General features: G+C 38.3%; 1 protein-coding gene across 2 annotated transcripts in view; it reads right to left on the bottom strand.

The window, feature by feature from the left end:
• Positions 1-5,089, bottom strand: part of Eip74EF (Ecdysone-induced protein E74) — a 321,891-nt gene extending 316,802 nt beyond the window's left edge. For both annotated transcript variants that reach the window (XM_074098101.1, XM_074098143.1), the window contains exon 1: positions 4,978-5,089. The gene's annotated coding sequence lies outside the window, so the exon portion shown is untranslated. The remainder of the gene's footprint in view (positions 1-4,977) is intronic.
• Positions 5,090-18,666: the final 13,577 nt, after the last annotated feature.

Raw genomic sequence — 18,666 nt, 5'->3', positions numbered from 1 at the left:
CTCACTCACAAACTTTTGCATTTGTGATAAAAGGATTAAAAGATTATGAACGTATTTATGTAAAGTCGAGTTTTTAAACTTCTGAGCAAAAATTTGATCGATAACTTGACCAACAAAAAGTTAGAAACTCCTGACATTGTCACTTCAAAAATTCAATATCTCAGAAACGGCTGAACCGATTTTGATACATGTCGAAAAACCTGCTTTCAAATAAAAAACCGCATTCAAATCGGTTCACGCGTTTAGGAGCTACGGTGCCACAGACAGACACACACATAGCGGTCAAACTTATAAAACTCTTTTTACGTCGGGGGTTAAAATGACCGTTACTCAGATTTAAAAAACATAGCAAATATTTTATATTGCTCGTTATGCACCCAGGGGGAGCGGGGCGACTACGAAATTCGAAAATCGAAGTTCGTGTCGTTCTGTCCCTCTGACACTTATACTATTTAATACGAGAGCGAGAGGGACGGTACGATACGAACGATACGGTACGGTACGAAACGTTTAGAGGGTGAAACACTGCCGATGTTTGTGTGTAGAACCACGACTACGCAATCTTCTAAGTGGATTAACTGCATGTGTATGTGTAGACAGTTTACACACAAGAAATATATTTACCACAGAACCAATCATAAGAAGAATTAGGTTAACATTAAAAAAAAATTTTTAACATAAGCTTTTTGCTGACTGTACTTTTTGTTGACTGCACTTGCATTGTCACCTAAACTACATTTGCATACCAAATTTCAAGTCGGTGCTATTAACCGTTGAAGAGTTCCGTCCTGCGGAGACGATCCTGACTGGACTACCAGGAAGTCACTACTAGATTATTGTATTGTCACGCAATTTACATAAGTATGCCAAATTTCAAGTCAATCTGACTACTGGAAGTTGATCAAAATAAAATGTCTAATGTTTCTTCAAGGTCGCTCAGCGATTTTTGGAACGAGCTATGTTGGTGTTTCTCTGAATACGATCAGACACAGAAATAATGTCGTCTACATAGCTTAGAGGATTAACCAGTTCAACCGGCAGTGAGCTGGTTACGAATATATCTGCCGAAGAACTGATCGGTGAAGTGGAGACCGTAGTCCAGGCCCCCTCCGGCCAGGTGGAGTGGCGATCTGCGAAAGGCTGCAGGTAGAATCTTGATGGATCGAGCCGAGGGCAGGGGGCGTACTCCGAAATTCGAAAATCGAAGTTCGTGTTGTACCGTCCCTCGCACTAGCACTTTGCAGGTGGTAGGACCTTGTGCAAGGTCCGCCCGGATTGCTACAACCATCTTGCTCGCTAATCCTGCCGTGAAGCAGCAGTGCTTGCACTGTTGTGTTTCAGCGTGGAGAGTAAGACAGCCGGTGAAATTACTGGCACTTGAGGTATCCCATCTTAGGCCTCTAGGTTGGCAACGCATCTGCAATACCCCTGGTGTTGCAGATGTTTGTGGGCGGTGGTGATCTCTTACCATCAGGAGACCCATTTGCTCGTTTGCCATCCAGTCAAATAAAAAAATAAAAAAAAAAAAAAGTCCTATAATAGTATAAGTGTCAGAGGGGTGGAACGACACGAACTTCGATTTTCAAATTTCGTAGTAGCCCTGCAGGACACAATGGCCATCATGGGGGGCGGGGCCTTAAACCATTTATTTCAGGCAACACGGCCCACACAATAAATAACTTAAAGACTAACATACATATAATTTATAAAAAAACGGTCAAGAGCGTGTCGGACACGCCAAAGATAGGGTTCTATAGCCATTGCGAAAAAATCAAGTAATATTTTTCTAAGGATTTCGTATTGTGTACGGAAATCTTACAAGTTTAGTGTTTTATATGTTAGTCTGCTATTTACTCTTAAACTACAGTCTAAGCCGTTACAATTTTCCGTGTAACCTTAATGTACTTACTCCCGTCCTGAATTGTTTAAAAAATTTCCACCCAACAGTTTAGATTTTAGAGGGGTGACGCTCGATTTTAATGAAAATTTGCACTTTAAAGTTGAATATTTCGCAAATAGATCACTGAATCGAGAAATCGTCCTAGCAAACTCACAATTTAAAAAGAGCTATCTAACTATACCGCACACTATGTACTAACTATCCTATAATAGAACACAAAAATCATAAAAATTGGTCCAGCCGTTCTTGAGTTATAAATGATGTAACTATCACGACTTTGTTTTATACATAGATACATGGAAGATTATGTTCTTTGTCACCCGCATAATTATAGAATAGAAAATGGCGTCTTGTAAATTTTCTCACCTGCCGCGGGTTCGGATATTCCTAGAATTTTTAAACTCACAGATTATTTCCAAAGACCTAGATACAATAGATTTCCAGGAATGTCCACAAACAAAGTGTGAGAGTTTCGAAAGGTTTGAACACAGTCGGTAAAGGTATGTGATGAAAAGAATCACTTGTACTAAAATGTAAGAAATAGCTTATAATTTCGCTATCGCTAAAAGAGGCATGAGGTTTGTTAAAAAATAAGAAAACGTGTGGGTTTAATTAAACCTCGAATAGCGTACTAAAGAATGAACTCATTTATTCTTAAATATTCTTAGATTTTGTTGAGTAAACATTCTGCCAATAAGAACAAAGAATACAACGTGTAACAAAAAAACTCTAAAAAAATATAATAAATTATTCAAGCGAAAATTCTCCTCAATCCTAGTAAACTGATGTCATAGATCAGCAGTTAGCATAGCTTATTTAACATATCTATCTATCTTATGCTGTTTCCTTATCATTTTGAAAAATGGAGCTATATTGTAATGGGAAAATGATGTTTAATTTTAATAATATCAATTAGCTTTAGCATTACTGTTACTGAACAAACTATGGACTAAGTTACGAAACTTTATTTGTCTTGTAAACATATCATAATTTCCTTTTCCGTGCCATTATTTATCCAGGGCATTGAACAAAATCTTTATCCCTTATTGCCCGTACATAACCTGCATATTTTTTTTATTTTTACGTGTTGGACTGTTATTGTGATTATGTAATTTTATTATAAAATACTTGTTAGAAAGGTAAGGCGTAATATTGTGCTTGTAGATAAGCCAGCAGACTATGGACGGTGATAACACTACACATATGTTTTTCTCTGACGTTACTTCGTAAACCACCTCACAGAATTTTACGCAAATATTGCCACTTCAGAGCAACTGTAGCCTGATTCTGTGCTAAGCTATATGAGCCGTAGGACGTCCACTGTTGGCCTTAGGCCTCCCCACATATGACTCCAATTGCTTCCGTTGGAAGCGTGCGGTAGTGGCGTAGTAGAAAAACTCGAAGTTCGAAAACTTATCGGCCCCAACGACCATCTGTTCTCCGTGCTATATGGCCTGTCCATTGCGTCTTCAACGAGCTAATTTACTTGGCTATGACGGCTGGTTCTACCCCTGCGGTATTCTGGGAAATTCCTTCCTTCATATCTCTAGCTGCAGTAGCAACAGGGGGGCATTTCCACTAGACTTCGGAAGCAACGCCTCGCAGATAGTGACCTTTGCCATCCTTGTCACTGACGTCACAAGAACACATGGTATACGGTGGGAACGGAGTTGTTACGGCAACAGACTAGCCCTTGCCCAAGGCTGTGCCTCTGCGCAAAACTGAAATAAAGTGCTCCTTTTCCCGTAGCAAATTCTGAAAATGCCTTCTATGATTCGCAATAATATGACGGTCAAATTTCGACTCCCCAACTACAGGTAGCACATTATTCTTTTACAGGTTTAGATTGTAAGGCCTGCTTCCCTTTTGCCAAAAAAAAGAACGTGACCACTATGGTCAAGATTTTGAAAGATGGGTGTGCTTTGTTTTGGTACGTAGATGTTGTCTTTCTCTCTTTCTTTCTTAAAGGGCAAACAAGCAGGCGAGTTAGCTAATGGACAGCCATCAGTGCCGCCCGTGGACACCCGTAATAATGGATACAGGCGCGTTGCCGGTTTTTGAAAAATCAGTACAAATTTGAGGTAAATAGGTAGGTATTCTCACCGTGCTTTTGTGCAAAAAACGAACGAGGTTTATGAAGTTTTTTCATTTGATTATTCAACAGAAATAAAATTCATCCAAATTATATTTTAGTTTTTACCGACTTCAGAAAAAGGTTTTTTTACAGTTCAATGGATTATTTTACTATAGGTATATTAATTATAGATTTGTAAATGAATTCAACTAAACAATAAAAAAATAAGATCCTAAATACAGTATTTACTAACAAACAAATTATTTATGGACAATAGTCTATGTTCTTAATTTTTTTTGTGAAAGATTACAATTTTCGGTCGCTACTGCGCAGTATTGCGCAAGGCCATAAGTTTATTATAGACAAAATTGCGTTCGTACGTTACTCACGCGGCAAAACGTTGTAACTAACAGAACGCATTTTTCAAGGTCCTAGATTGTGAGTCACATTTTTCTTTTGTACGTATGTATTTAAAGTTATTGTATGTAAATGGGATATATACAAAGGAGATGCTTGGTGGATTCGGTCTTGCAAGGGGTTTAGAGAGTTTAAAAAAGGCACTCAAGTTTTAAAAAAAAATAACTAGAGACATGCAAACTAACTTATAAAAAAATGTGATTTCTGAAAAATTACTTATCTATTTTAATATCATTTTACCGTGCAATTTGATAACTGAACAGATACCAATTTTAAAGCAATTACCTAGTTTAATTGTTAACAACGAATATTTTAGGTACATTATTATACCTATACAATTCACTGTCTTTAAGTTTGCATTGGCTAATGTTCATAAGTTTATTAAAACCATTTATAATCTACGTTCATTTCACTTTTATTATACCGTCAAACTAAATTTATCTAATAAACGACCCTTGCGTACTTGTCAATCAATTCCCTATTATTAAATTAATTTCGATTCCTAAAAACCTCAGACACTGAACACGCAAAACCTTTTAAAAAAAACAGAAAGCGCGCGAAATTCGGAATTTAAAAAGCAACTCACCTCGGAAATCGCAAATCCAATCCAACCACAACAAACACACACTTCTGTCACTGTCAATTGCACGCACTGCACAAACGCGACTGAACGCCACTACAGTCAGCGGCTAACTGAGTGTCACTGAACCGGGCGCCCTCCCGCACCGTAGAGCCCAATTGTTATCATATCTATGGCTTGGAATTAGGTCAGGCTTTTCCAAATTGGAGACGCGAATTTTGAGATCACATTTTGCTTTTTTTTTCGAATGCTTGGGCTTAAGAACAAGGTGCCATCAAAAGGTTGCCATACTCAAAATTTTCTGACTTGTTTTTCAATAAATACAAAGATAGAGAAAGTAGTTTTTTCTATCTATTTTGGAAAAATACATAACAGAAAATAAATTACATTATACAATATTTTTTATGTGGTGTTAGTTAACACTAAATAAAGCTGACTCAATTCCAAATGTTCTCATTTCAAGATTAAGGTTTTTATTTATTTATTTAAGACATGAGAATGTTTGAACGAATCCATTTTCCTTCAGTGCGGCGGAACTTCTGCAATTGCATCTAAGAAAATATTTAGGTATTCGAAAGTGGAGAAAATTATTGTTGAACTGGAAAATGTTATAAAATATTTTACTTAACTCTGTTTATTTTTGGTATTTATTAAATTTAATCCAAACTGTAATTTTACAGAATTACACAATAACGAGTGGTATTTCCATAAATGTTAAAATCTCTGAACCAAGCTTAATGAAAAAATCCGAAATTGGGAAGTATAGGTTAAGCATTTTTTGTTGTTAAAATTTATGTTTATTTTTTGTTAAATCTTGTCGTGGAAGAATTTTTTAAATATATTTGTTTGCACGACTACTCCGTTGAAATTCCACTCGAAATTTTATTTTTCTGACTTTTATCGCTGTAGCTTCCCTATTTTTCAACATATGTTGATGATTTTTTTGACAGAGCGTAGGAGAGTAGCGGAAGGTCAGATGCCAGAGTACTCAATTGAGAAATCAAGTTATTTACTTAATTTAAAAGTTTACTTTACTTAAAAAATCAGATTTTTAGTAATAGGCTAGATTCGGATGGAAGTATGGATAGGTAGTCGATTAAAGTCCCATGTGACGTCACACATACGTAAACTTTTACTATGGAGTGACATCACGCCCCCACTTTCTGCTAACACCAGATATTCATACATACCTACTTTGCACGGAACTCCGCCGGAGTCTTTGCCCGACTCGCACTTAGCCCGTTTTGTATGTTTTCAAAACCTACACGAATACTGAAAGAAAAGTAGAAGGAAAAAGACATTTTGTTTAATTCTTATTCTTGTTAAGGAAAACAAACTCGTAACGTCCTCACCGGAAAGAACGTTGGTAAAAAAATATATTAAAAAATCAGGTTGCTAGGCGGTTCCACACAGTGAATGTTTCACTCTATGGTTCCCCTTGTTTACGCATATTTTTTATGCCATAATTCTATTTTGCATAATCTGTTTACGCATAATAGTATTTATGCCGAAACTGTTTTCGCATAACACTTTACGCAGAACTCTCTTACGCATAACCAATGTAAGCCGAATGGGCTTTACGCATAATTCGTGTATTCTGAATAGGTATTCATCAAGTATCAAATATTCTTTTTTTTCAAAAACCTTCGTAGGATTTGTTTTTTACATGCGGGGGGCTCTGCCCCCGAGCCACTTTGCGGGGGGCTTCGCCTCCCCGTGCCCCTTCTCTATGCCCGTGCCTCTTTTACTGGTGGCTTTCCGTTTCATTACAAATACAATGCTAACCTTAATAACTTATTATTATAGTCATCAATAGTAATTAGGTAATTTATTTTCGGGCATAGAACTGGACAGGAATTCGGCCTATCAAAATTCGGCTAAATTATGGCGGCCATGTTAATATTATGCTAAAATAAATTCGGGTAAACCATTATTCGGCTTATAAAGAATTATGCCAAACTAAATTTCGGCAAGTTTAAGCTTTGGCGTAATAAATTATGCGAAACCTTGTTATGCGTAATTAGTTTCGGACATTAAAAAGTATGCCTAATAGATGTCACCCTCACTCTATACCACAGAATAACTTTTTTTTTATTCGACTGGATGGCAAACGAGCAAGTGGGTCTTCTGACGGTTAGAGATCACAACCACCCATAGACACCTGCAACACCAGGGGGATTGCAGATGCGTTGCCAACCTAGAGGTCTAAGATGGGATACCTCACGTGCCAGTAATTTCACCGGCTGTCTTACTCTCCACGCCGAAACGCAACAGTTCAAGCACTGCTGCTTCACGGCAGGATTAGCGAGCAAGACGGTGGTAGCAATCCGGGCGGACCTTGCACAAGTTCCTACCACCTGCAAAAGTAATATCCATTCCCACAATTTCGCGATGTATCATTTCGAGAGATTTATCATGTCTTGTTATTGTGTTACTCAGAAGGGGCACACTTTAAAACGTCACCTGTTTTCATAGACAACAGCGCCTCTGATGTCTGGATGATGAAACAATACCGTCAAAGTCAAAATCCGTTCCCTAGTACCCATATTACAGTCAACGTCATAAATAAGTGATCACTCTGGTCACTTTAACGTCATGTTTGAAAAGCCATACGAAATTGTGTAACAACTGATAGCGACAAGGTACAGAAATTATCACTTATTTATGACGTCGACTGTACAAGCTTTGCTTAGTTTGGGGCTAGGCCAATTGGTGTAAATTGACCCATGATATTTATTATCAAAAATCTGTCAAACAAATCTGTAGCTCTTAAACGGGTGAACCGATTTGAATGCGGTTTTAATTTATTTAAAATCGGGTTTCTAGCGATGGTTCTTAGACAGGTTTTATCAAAATCGGATTAGCCGTTTTTGATATAGTATTGAACTTTGAAGTGACAAAGTCGGGGGTTTTGACAACTTTTCGTTGCCCAGGTTATGTGCTGATTTAGTTACTTAAAATAAGTTAATGTGTTATTGTTATTTTGAGTGGATTATCATAGGCTGATGGCGATAAAATAAAGAAAGAAAAGGAAATATAAGTTTTTTTTTAAATAGATGTACATTTGGCCATAATAACAATACTATTTAAGGTATTATTAGGTACTCCTAAATTTTTTACCTCCAACCAAACTGAACTGTAAGCTTGACTGCACATCGCCTTTCGGGTTTTTCGTAGGAATATTTGATTTAACATGTCTTTTAATGCCTTTGACGCCATATTATTTATGTACCTACCTACTTATACATAGAACATGACATGGGAACACGGCGACCGACCAATTTGAATATGAAAAATGGTCGTCCTAAAAAACTGCTAAACTGAAATATTTGCGAATAATATCAAGACGAAAGCTAGCTAAACATACTGCCTTCTATTCAAATTTAAATTTTTCGTTATGTAGCGCTAACGTTAGCTTTTTTTCTAGTTTGTAACTTGCTAGTGAGACCTTTAAACCAATCTATAATTCAATATCGAGGTTAGAAAATGCACAATCGTATTCGGTATTCGAATGAGAACCTAAAATAGGCAACACAGCCTTCTACGCTCCATTGAAATTTTCAGGGTAAAATTACCGCTCGTATTAACATCGCTTTTATCCCATGTCCAACTACTCTGAGTGCAGCAGTTAACCTACAGATTAATTTCCTCCATTGAATTTTGCTAAGTTTTACTAATCTTTTCCCCCCCGAAACTTTTCCTTTCACACAATTCAAAAGTGAATCCCACTCATTTAAAGTAGGTACCTATATGACACGAACCGAGGCCGAACACTGACGAGCGGAGCCGAGCGCGCCCGATCGCGCCCGAAGCCGCCCGACGCTTCGCGGCCACGAACGAGGTCGAAGGAAGCACGTCATCCAAGGCGATCTCTTTTCAAAACGTCATGACAGACTTCAAATAAACCGTGGCGCTAGTATCGCTTATGACCCGCCTTTTTTTTTGAACGTTCATATCCTTTTTTAACAATATTACGCCGTTTTGTCACCAAATTAGTTTTAAATGTTATTAATCAAATATGTACTCGTTAGTCTGTAAGGTATTTATTGTATGGGCGAAATTCCCGCAAAAAAATAATTGATTATTATTAATTTTAAAATTTATGACGGTGGAAGCATTCTACACTTCCACTGAACGTAGATATAGTTTAGATATAGTTAGTGTTTAGTATTGTAACTAAGGGACCCCATACATCCCTGTATTTTTATTATTATTTTTTTTGTATTTTTTTTCTTTAATTGTATAATATAGTTTTTAAGTATTTTATTTGTAATTATATTATTATGAAAAAATGACTTTCTGCCAAGTTTCTTGCGGCGCATTCTTCTTGGCAATGATGGTCTTTCCGAAAGCGCTGGTAGTTTAAAAAAATTACGTGTAAAAGTGCCCATTGCGGCCTATTTACTGAATAAATCATTTGAATTTTTGAATTTTTGAATAATATTATTTCTCATACCAAGATAATGCGTCACACCAAATAAAATAAAAAACAAGCGACATATAGATTACAAGAAAATATTGGATCGTATTTTTTCTTTTGCCAATCAAACAAAATGAATGACAGATGAAACGTGTCAAAGTTCCAGGGGGGGGATACAAAAAAACCGGACACGCCCGAAATAGGAATATTTCTCTAAGGATTTCGTAAGTATTTTGTACGGAATATTTGAAGTTTAGATTTTATACCTTAGGCTGCTATTTACTCTAAAACTACTAATAATTCTGTAGAAAACTTATCCCTTATAGTTTTCCTTGTAAGTTTGATATACTTACTACCATACTGAATTTTTTTAAATTTTTCCACCCAGCGGTATAGATTTTAGAGGGGGAAGGGGGTAGGGAGACGCTCGATTTTAATGAAAATTTGCACTTTGAAGTTGAATATTTTGCAAACAAATCACTGAACCAACTTGCTTTAGCAACCCCCTAATGGTTTTAAAAGACCTATCCAACGATACCCCACACTACAAGATTGATTAGTTCAGCGACTTTTAAAAATAATTAGTTTTTTAATTTTTATAATACTTAAGTTTATTCGAAGAAGCAATGTAAAGCAAAATGCTTGATGTTTGTAGCGTGACAGGTGACAGACGACGTCAGTTGCTATGTTCTAGGGTGGCGTACATTGATTGCAGTATTTAATTTGTATGAATAAAGTAAACTCCAGACTCCATTATTTTTAAAACTCGCTGAACTAATGTTGTTCAGTTTGACGAGGACGATCTATGTTTTAATTTTTTGCTCGTATTACAGGCCACAGCCAGCGACCTTTAAATTATTGTAAAATAATTGCAATAGTACTGTTAGAGTTCCCCGAGTTTTACTAAGGTCAAAAGTCATTGTTTTAAATTTGATCGGACATTCAAAGCCTCCTAGACTTAAGTGATTATTACAATCGAAAAAAAGGCGGTCTTATGCTAGTGCAGGGTTACTCAAAGTGGGGTACGCGAACCCCTAGGGGTTCGCTATTCGACGGTACGGGGTTCGCGACTATGTGACTCCAAAAACCACCAGGCTGCAAGACTAGCAAGATGATTAAGATTGGTTTTTGGAGTCTTTTTGTATTTTTTATTTTTAGTTTCTCCAACAGTCAATTTTATTACTTGAGGGGAGGGGGGTTCGCTATGGTCTAGAAACTTTAACAGGGGTACGTGGAGCCATAAGTTTGAGAAACCCTGTGCTAGTGGACTTAGTGGTGTTGTGTGATCTGGCTTGCAGTGAGACAGCATCGTCTTGTAAGTCTTCGAAGGTTGCTTTTTTTAAATCGCGGGTCACCAATGTGGGGTAGAGCCACAATAAATAATTATCTCTCCAGGCATGTTGAAAGTTTAACAAGCAAAACAAACTCACATTTAAATTAAACAGCATTATGTTTTAGGATTGTTTTTTTTTGGAATCTTTTTGTATTTTTTATTTCAATTCCAAATTTTTACTTTTACGGTCATCCCGTAAAACCTAAATTGAAAATACAAACTGAAATATAGATGCACAGAAAAAACAAAAATAAGACCATCACTGGGAATCGAACCCAGGTCCTCGGTAATCCGTACCGCGTGCTATACCGCTACACCACTGATGGTCAACGGTACCGACACGAATTTCCGAATAATACGAATTTCTCTGTCCAATCTTGAATTTCAAACCTTTATAACTTTGTTATTTCTAAAGGTAGCTTAAAAATTGTTTTTCTATTCCATAACAGGCATTGTGTAGTTTTAATTTATAAAACATATACAAAACAGTCAAATACCGTATTAAACAATATCACTAAGCTACGTTTAGTATAAAAATAATCTAGTAAATTAACTCACCATTTCCGCCATTACCGGCGCAAGAGTACCTACCCATAACGCTTGCGGCATTTTCACGTTGCATAGCTCTGGACAGCCTTTGCAACAGTTAGTTAATTAAGAAACAAAACAAACGGCCAAGTGCGACTCGGACTCGCGCACGAAGGGCTCCGTACCATTATCTATACCTACAACATTAGACATTAGGAAAAAAACGGGAAAAAAATCAAGTTTCCCAGAATTTAATTATTTATTTTTAATTATACAACTAAAGATTCTGTGAATATTTCAAACGTCTACCTGTTGCCGTTAATATCAAGCAAAAAAACAACGTTTCTTGTATGGGAGCCCCGCTTAAATATTTATTTTATTCGGTTTTTAGTATTTGTTGTTATAGCGGCCACAGTAATACATAAACTGTGAAAATTTCAGGTGTCTAACTATTACGGCTCAAGAGATGCCCTGTGGCAGACGGACGGACAGACAGCGGAGTCTTAGTAAACCCTAAAAAGATCAGGTATGACAAACCGCAATTTGAACCACGATGACAACCTTATTATATTATACTAGTTTATCTGCGGCTTCGCACGCGTAAACTATTCGATCTGTTAATTACAATTGAATTAGTTACAAAATTCCTGTGGGAAATCCAAAAATTTATATCGTAATCTTCATTGAGGTGTGTTAAGAATAACAGACTATCCCGTGGGAGTATTGGAATAAAAGTAGCCTATGTGTTATTTCAGACATCCAGCTATCTACATACCAAATTTTATGGCTCTAAGCCCAGAGTAATCTAGCGCGCTGCAATGAATGGGCAAAGAGTTTTACAGACTGCAGTGCAGGATAATGAATAAATTTCTTTTTCCGTGAATGGCAACACTGGCATAGATCGCTCGTTTTTGGCTCGAAATTCGAACTTGTGATTTTATTTTGCTTAATATACAAAATGTACACACCCAATATCATATTTTCTCAAGTTTTTCGCGATTCCCAAGGTCATAAAATCGAATTGCTTTAAAATTTCAGAGAAATAATGCGTTGTTTGGGAGAAACGTATCAAAATGGTGTTGTGCAGCGCCATCCTGCTCTGTCTCGTTCTTTTTGTCCCGTTCTGGCGGTTCACTTTTATATTATAAATAAGTTAGGATAAAGACCACAAATCTGTAAAAATGTGGTTTTCCCTTGGGCCAAGATTTCTATTGGGAAGTGATTGAACTTGGCTACCATTTTCATTTTTTTTCCATATCAATCAACTATATACAATTGCTTTGCTCACCCGCAACCTCATGATAGCTATATCTATGCAACATATGTGTGTTCATGCAGATCCTCCACCTCCACACTGTAAGAACGCACACAAATCACACAAACTCAACCGGAGTTCATCTTCAGAGCCACACAACTGTTCACCATGCTAGAGGTATCTTGAAGTCGACCATCTGGTAGCATGGTGGTGAACAGTTGTGTTGCTCTGAAGATGAACACCGTCTGAGTTCGAAACGGATAAGGTTGTGTGGCGGTGGCGATAGTTGGGTGTGTGTGATTAGTGTGTGTTCTTACAGTGTGGAGGTGGAGGAACTGCATGAAGACATTCGTTGCATAAACATAGCCATAAGGTCTCTGGTGGGCAAAGTCGGTAATTGTTTTTAGCTAATTTCTATGATGGGAAATTGAAGTTCGTAACGTACCGTCCCTCTCGCTCTCGTATTAAATAATAAAAGCGTGAGCGGGACGGCAAGATAGGAAGTTTGCAATTCGTAGAATAGGGCTTGCAACAATGCGCTCGCGCATACGCTATATTAATTACGAAAGTCCATTCGTCACCTTGCGGGAGGTCGCAAAATCTTAAGGTCTGGGCGAGGTGATCGCGCTAAGGTCGCACGCGGGAGAATACTAAACGATGTCGCATGCGACATGCCGCACGGCTTCGTGGTTCTCTATAGGGGCCGTTCATTTATTACGTAAGACGATTTAGGGGGGAGGGACGATTTATTATCTTTACAACATTAGACATTAGCAAAAAAACGGCAAAAAAACAAGCTGTATGGGAGCCCCCCTTAAACAGTGCACATGTCTCAGCAGTAGACTCGCAGTTGAACCACACCATGCGCCTGGTAACAGGCTGTATGCGCCCAACTCCCACGCACTTGGTTGCCTGTACTCAGCAACATTGCTCCGCCGCACCCGCGCCGAGAACAATGCCTCCATCGCGAGCTGGACAAAATATGCGGGGACTCAACCTTACCTGTTAATAAAGACCTACCTGCGGCAACCCAAAGGCTAAAATCTCGCCACCCACCAGTATCCAAAATACACTCCAGAGACCCTGCCCGGGAAATGCGGAACGCCTGGCTCAGCGAATGGCAGACGAAGGGAGAGCCACCTGACTTGTTTGAGTTGAACCCCCGCGAAAGACCCCGGGCTTCGAAACGCAGCGCCGAGTGTGGTGCCTGGCCAACCGCTTCCGAACCAATGTTGGGAACTCTGCGTACCTTAGGAGTAAATGGGGCTGGTGCGAGTCGGCGGCTTGCGAGTGTGGACACCCGGAACAGACGGCCCACCACATGGTACTGGAAAGCCCGATCACTAAGTTCGATGGACACATAGATGACCTCAAGAAGCTGTCAAAGAAGGCCGTGGAATATTTAAAGAAATCTAGATTTAAGTTTTAATTTGCATTTCTTACACAGTTTTGCAGTGACACGTATCCCATAAATTCAAGTATTTAACTATTACGACTCAAGAGATAGAGCCCTGTGACAGACGGACGGACAGGCAGACAGACAGCGGAATCTCAGTAATAGGGTTCCGTTGGCACCCTTTGGGTTCGGAACCCTAAAAAAGTGCGAGAAATGACCAAGAAGAAGCAACACCCGATATTAGAGATGTTCCAGTGGCAGATCCAATTTCTGAATGGGTTTTGATCCCATGAACTGAAAATGTTATGTTGTGATTATCCAAATGATTAAAATGATTCCATCCAACAGGATGGTAAACTGAAAATACAAATTGAAAATACAATAATAAAAATACACATCAAAACCAACAATACGTAATAAATATTAAACATGGAGCGAGGGGTCGGCCTATTCTTATTTTTTTCATATTTACGGGAGGAGAGGGTCAAAAACTAGTAAAAATCGTACACACACACAACACACAAACATCACGCCTGTATTCCCAAATGGGCAGAGCACACAAAACGTTACCGCTTCGTAGTCACTTTTAGCAATTTTAGTTTTTAAGTTTGACAAAAACGGTACAATAGTGACAGGTTGCTAGCCTGTCGCCTACGGTATACCTTAACCTATATCTTCAGTCGCAGTAAAAATCGGCTTAGGTAATAAATGAATAATCTCGTTTTGGCATATTCAGTGTAAGTTAATTTAAAAATTTTAAATTATCTGACCCTTAACTTATTTTATAACAGAGTACCGGTATCTACGGTCTTCTTCATCAGGTCCAGTTCGCCAAATGATACTTTCTGAATGAAAATACTTGACTTGGTGTTAAAAATGCCAAAATCGCTATGGGTGTGCTTTAAAAATTCGGGGGTTGCCCTCGATTTCTCTAAGATCCCATCATCAGGCTTATAGTGTGAGGTATCGTTGGATAGGGGGTTGCTAAGACGATTTTATGATTCAGTGATTTGTTTGCGAAATATTCAACTTTAAAGTGCAAATTGTCATAAAATCGAGCGTCCCCCCCCCCTCTAAAATCTAAACCAGTGGGTGGAAAAATTTGAAAAAATTCAGGATTATAGTAAGTATATCAAACTTACAAGCAAAACTATAACGGTTAAGTTTGCTTGAAAATTATTAGTAGTTTAAAAGTAAATAGCAGCCTAAGGTATAAAATTTAAAAACTAAACTTGGAAGATCCGTATAAAATACGAAATCATTAGAAAAATATTACTTAATTTTTTCGTGATGGCTACGGAACCCTATTTTGGGCGTGTCCGACACGCTCTTGGCGGTTTTTTGAACTCGGTTGAAAAGAGATACGAGACGGGGACGTAATCTCACATTTATAATTTGCGGGGTTATTTATTTAATTTTAAGCTAGGTTAGTGAAAACTACCTTTGTATTGTAATTTGTTCATAAATCAATTATTTAAGGTTATTAGTAAATACTGGTTTATTTGTATAAAACTATAGTCTGTATAACCAATCGTGACCTTAGACCATAGAGTCCATATTTGACCTCCGCGACCTCTCGCTAAATGCCTTATTCTGTCTGGCAAGGTTCTTTTGCCCATTTTGGCACTCTTTTGGCCATGATAACCTAACAACCTATGGAAAAATTAGGTGCTTAGTGCTATTCTACAGGGTGCCTGGAATAAGGATGGGGGAGGCCTATGCCAGACAGTGGACGTTCCGCGACTGATTTAATAATGATGACCTGTAAAGAGGTGTCATACAGCTCGTTTCTTCCTAACTCTTTGTACTGTCTGGTTTAGCACATATTCGAAAAAAATAACATTTAAATTCAAATTTCCTTTTCTAATTCCACACCTGTTCGATTTACGTCAAGTAGCCATTCTATTCAGAGCCTCTGAGCTGAACAAAATTTTTTGAATATCTTTTTATTGTACCATTTTGTCGGCATAGTTTTCATATATATTATATCCGTGCAAAATTACAGCTTTCTAGATAGTCCCTGAGCACGCGGACGGACAGACAGACAGACACACAGACATGGCGAAACTATAAGGGTTCCGTTTTTGCCATTTTGGCTACGGAACCCTAAAAATGACCTGTAAGAGTGCCTATCGCGGCCTATTTACTGAATATTTAAATGATTTTGATTTTCGTTTTTTTTTTCGGGTATGTCAGAGTCTTCCAGTTTCCCTCGGAGTTTGGGCAAGCTAATAAACGTGGCTTTAGAAAATTATGGGGCTACTTTGACAGTTTCAAAAGCGTTATAATAACGCAAATATTCATACTTAGTTCGATTGAGCAAATGAAGTAAAAAGTTAGGTCATTAGTAAAAGCTAGGTAGGTATTTCACCGCCACAGATGGTCTAAAAAATAAAAACATGGCGTAAACACTGTTTTTCAAAGTAGCCCCTGCATTTTAAAGTAACCCCGTTTAACGGTATTGTATTTGTAAAAAGCCGTGGTGGCCTAGTGGTTTGACCTATCGCCTCTCAAGCAGAGGGTCGTGGGTTCAAACCCCGGCTCGCACCTCTGTGTTTTTCGAAATTCATGTGCGGAATTACATTTGAAATTTACCACGAGCTTTGCGGTGAAGGAAAACATCATGAGGAAACCTGCACAAACCTGCGAAGCAATTCAATGGTGCGTGTGAAGTTCCCAATCCGCACTGGGCCCGCGTGGGAACTATGGCCCAAGCGTTGTTCTGAGAGGAGGCCTCTGCCCTGCAGTGGGACGTATATAGGCTGGGATGATGGGATGATGATGATGTATTTTTAACTAAAACTTTTTTCATTGCATCCACACAACGCCGCCAGACGCACACAGCGCTTGAGATCTATCGTGCGCGAGAGTGCATTACGCAACAAGAGTGCATTCACCGGAGAAATGCACGCTCTATGCAACTCGCTCTCAACCGCAGCGCTGCTAGGTACTCTCAGAATCCAACTATTAATCCCAATCCATATATAAATGCGAAAGTTTATGCGCGTACTCATTATGCCATTATTACTCTTTCACACCAAAACGGTTCGACAGATTTGAGTGAAATTATGTATGTAATTAGATAGCTGGACGTCTGCAACAATCCATACTCATCATCCCAGCCTATATACGTCCCACTGCTGGGCACAGACCTCTCAGAACAAGAGGGCTTGGGCCATAGTTCCCACGCGGGCCCAGTGCGGATTGGGAACTTCACACGCACCATTGAATCGCTTCGCAGGTTTGTGCAGGTTTCCTCACGATGTTTTCCTTCACCGCAAAGCTCGTGGTAAATTTCAAATGTAATTCCGCACGTGAATTTGGAAAAACTCAGAGGTGCGAGCCGGGGTTTGAACCGACGACCGGTTTGAGAGGCGATAGGTCAAACCACTAGGCCACCACGGCTTTTTTCCACTAGGCCACCACCACCACTCTTTCACACCAAAACGGTTCGACAGATTTGAGTGAAATTATGTATGTAATTAGATAGCTGGACGTCTGCAACAATCCATACTAGTCCATACTAATATTATAAATGCGAAAGTGTGTGTGTTTGTATGTTTGTCCGTCTTTCACGTCGAAACGGAGCGATGGATCGACGTGTTTTTGGGCATAGAGATAGTTTATATCCCGGAAAATGCACAGTTCCGCGGGCGAAAGCTAGTAGGCTATATTTTGACAAGTTTGTACGCAACACTTAGTAGAGCCCTGTTGCAGGGAGCCTTTTTCAAGGTTTTTGTGATAACTTGCAAATGCTGTCTGTGACAAGGTTCTTCTGAGTGTCACGTAAAAACATGTCGAGATAGATATAGTTTTCATCTCCTTAATCACAAGTGTTCTACATAAACTGCTAATAGAGACATAGAATTTTGTACGTTTTTTTTGCAACGTTAATAAAATTCACCATTTAAAGAAAGAAGGAAAGAAAAAGCCGGAAAAAGCCACAGGTGAGGGCTGGTATTTGTTAAAAATGCGAATGTATCTTTATATCGTATAATAGTTATTTATGTGGCTGGTGCATAATGAGAGGCATTAAAGTACGAGTGTGGATAATAAGATCACACGAGTGTTTTAATGCCTAATTATGTATAGCCGCATACATAACTTTATCTACATGCATATCATAAGTTTTCTATAATATGTTCAGATATGGCCTGTATTTTGACTTTGACTTTGACTGACTTTGACTTTGACTTTGACTTGACTTTGACTTTGACTTTGACTTTGACTTTGACTTTGACTTTGACTTGACTTTGACTTTGACTTTGAATAATAATTATTGTCTACATGCATGTCATAAGTTTTCTACAATATGTACAGATATGCATTGTTAAAAAAAGTATTACCGATACTTTAATGTAAACATTAAGATGCTGTACTTTAATGTGAACATTAAGATGCACCCGCAGATACCAGGTTTCGTAATAAAGGCCATTTGATAGTCGTTTCTGAACATATAATAGGAAAGTTATGATATGCATGTAGATAAAGTCATTTAACGCGGTCTGTATGCTTACTTAGATCTATACTCCATTTATTTCATAACAGAAAAGCACAGAGTTATAACACATATACAAGATTTTTTAAAAATACAACTACTATATCTACTTACCATTTACAAAACTTATACTAAGTAGAAAACGTCTTCAAGGCTGCTGCTTTGGGGGGCCGTTAATTTAAGGTTTGAAATAACGGTCAAATTGTATCACAAGTCTCTCGGTATTTCAAATACATATGGACTAAAAATACCTGCATGTACATTT

The sequence above is a fragment of the Choristoneura fumiferana genome, chromosome Z, assembly GCF_025370935.1.
Source record: "Choristoneura fumiferana chromosome Z, NRCan_CFum_1, whole genome shotgun sequence".
Lineage (NCBI taxonomy): Eukaryota > Metazoa > Arthropoda > Insecta > Lepidoptera > Tortricidae > Choristoneura > Choristoneura fumiferana.
The sequence above is the reverse complement of the archived record's forward strand: the minus strand, read 5'-3'. Positions and strand labels throughout refer to the sequence as shown.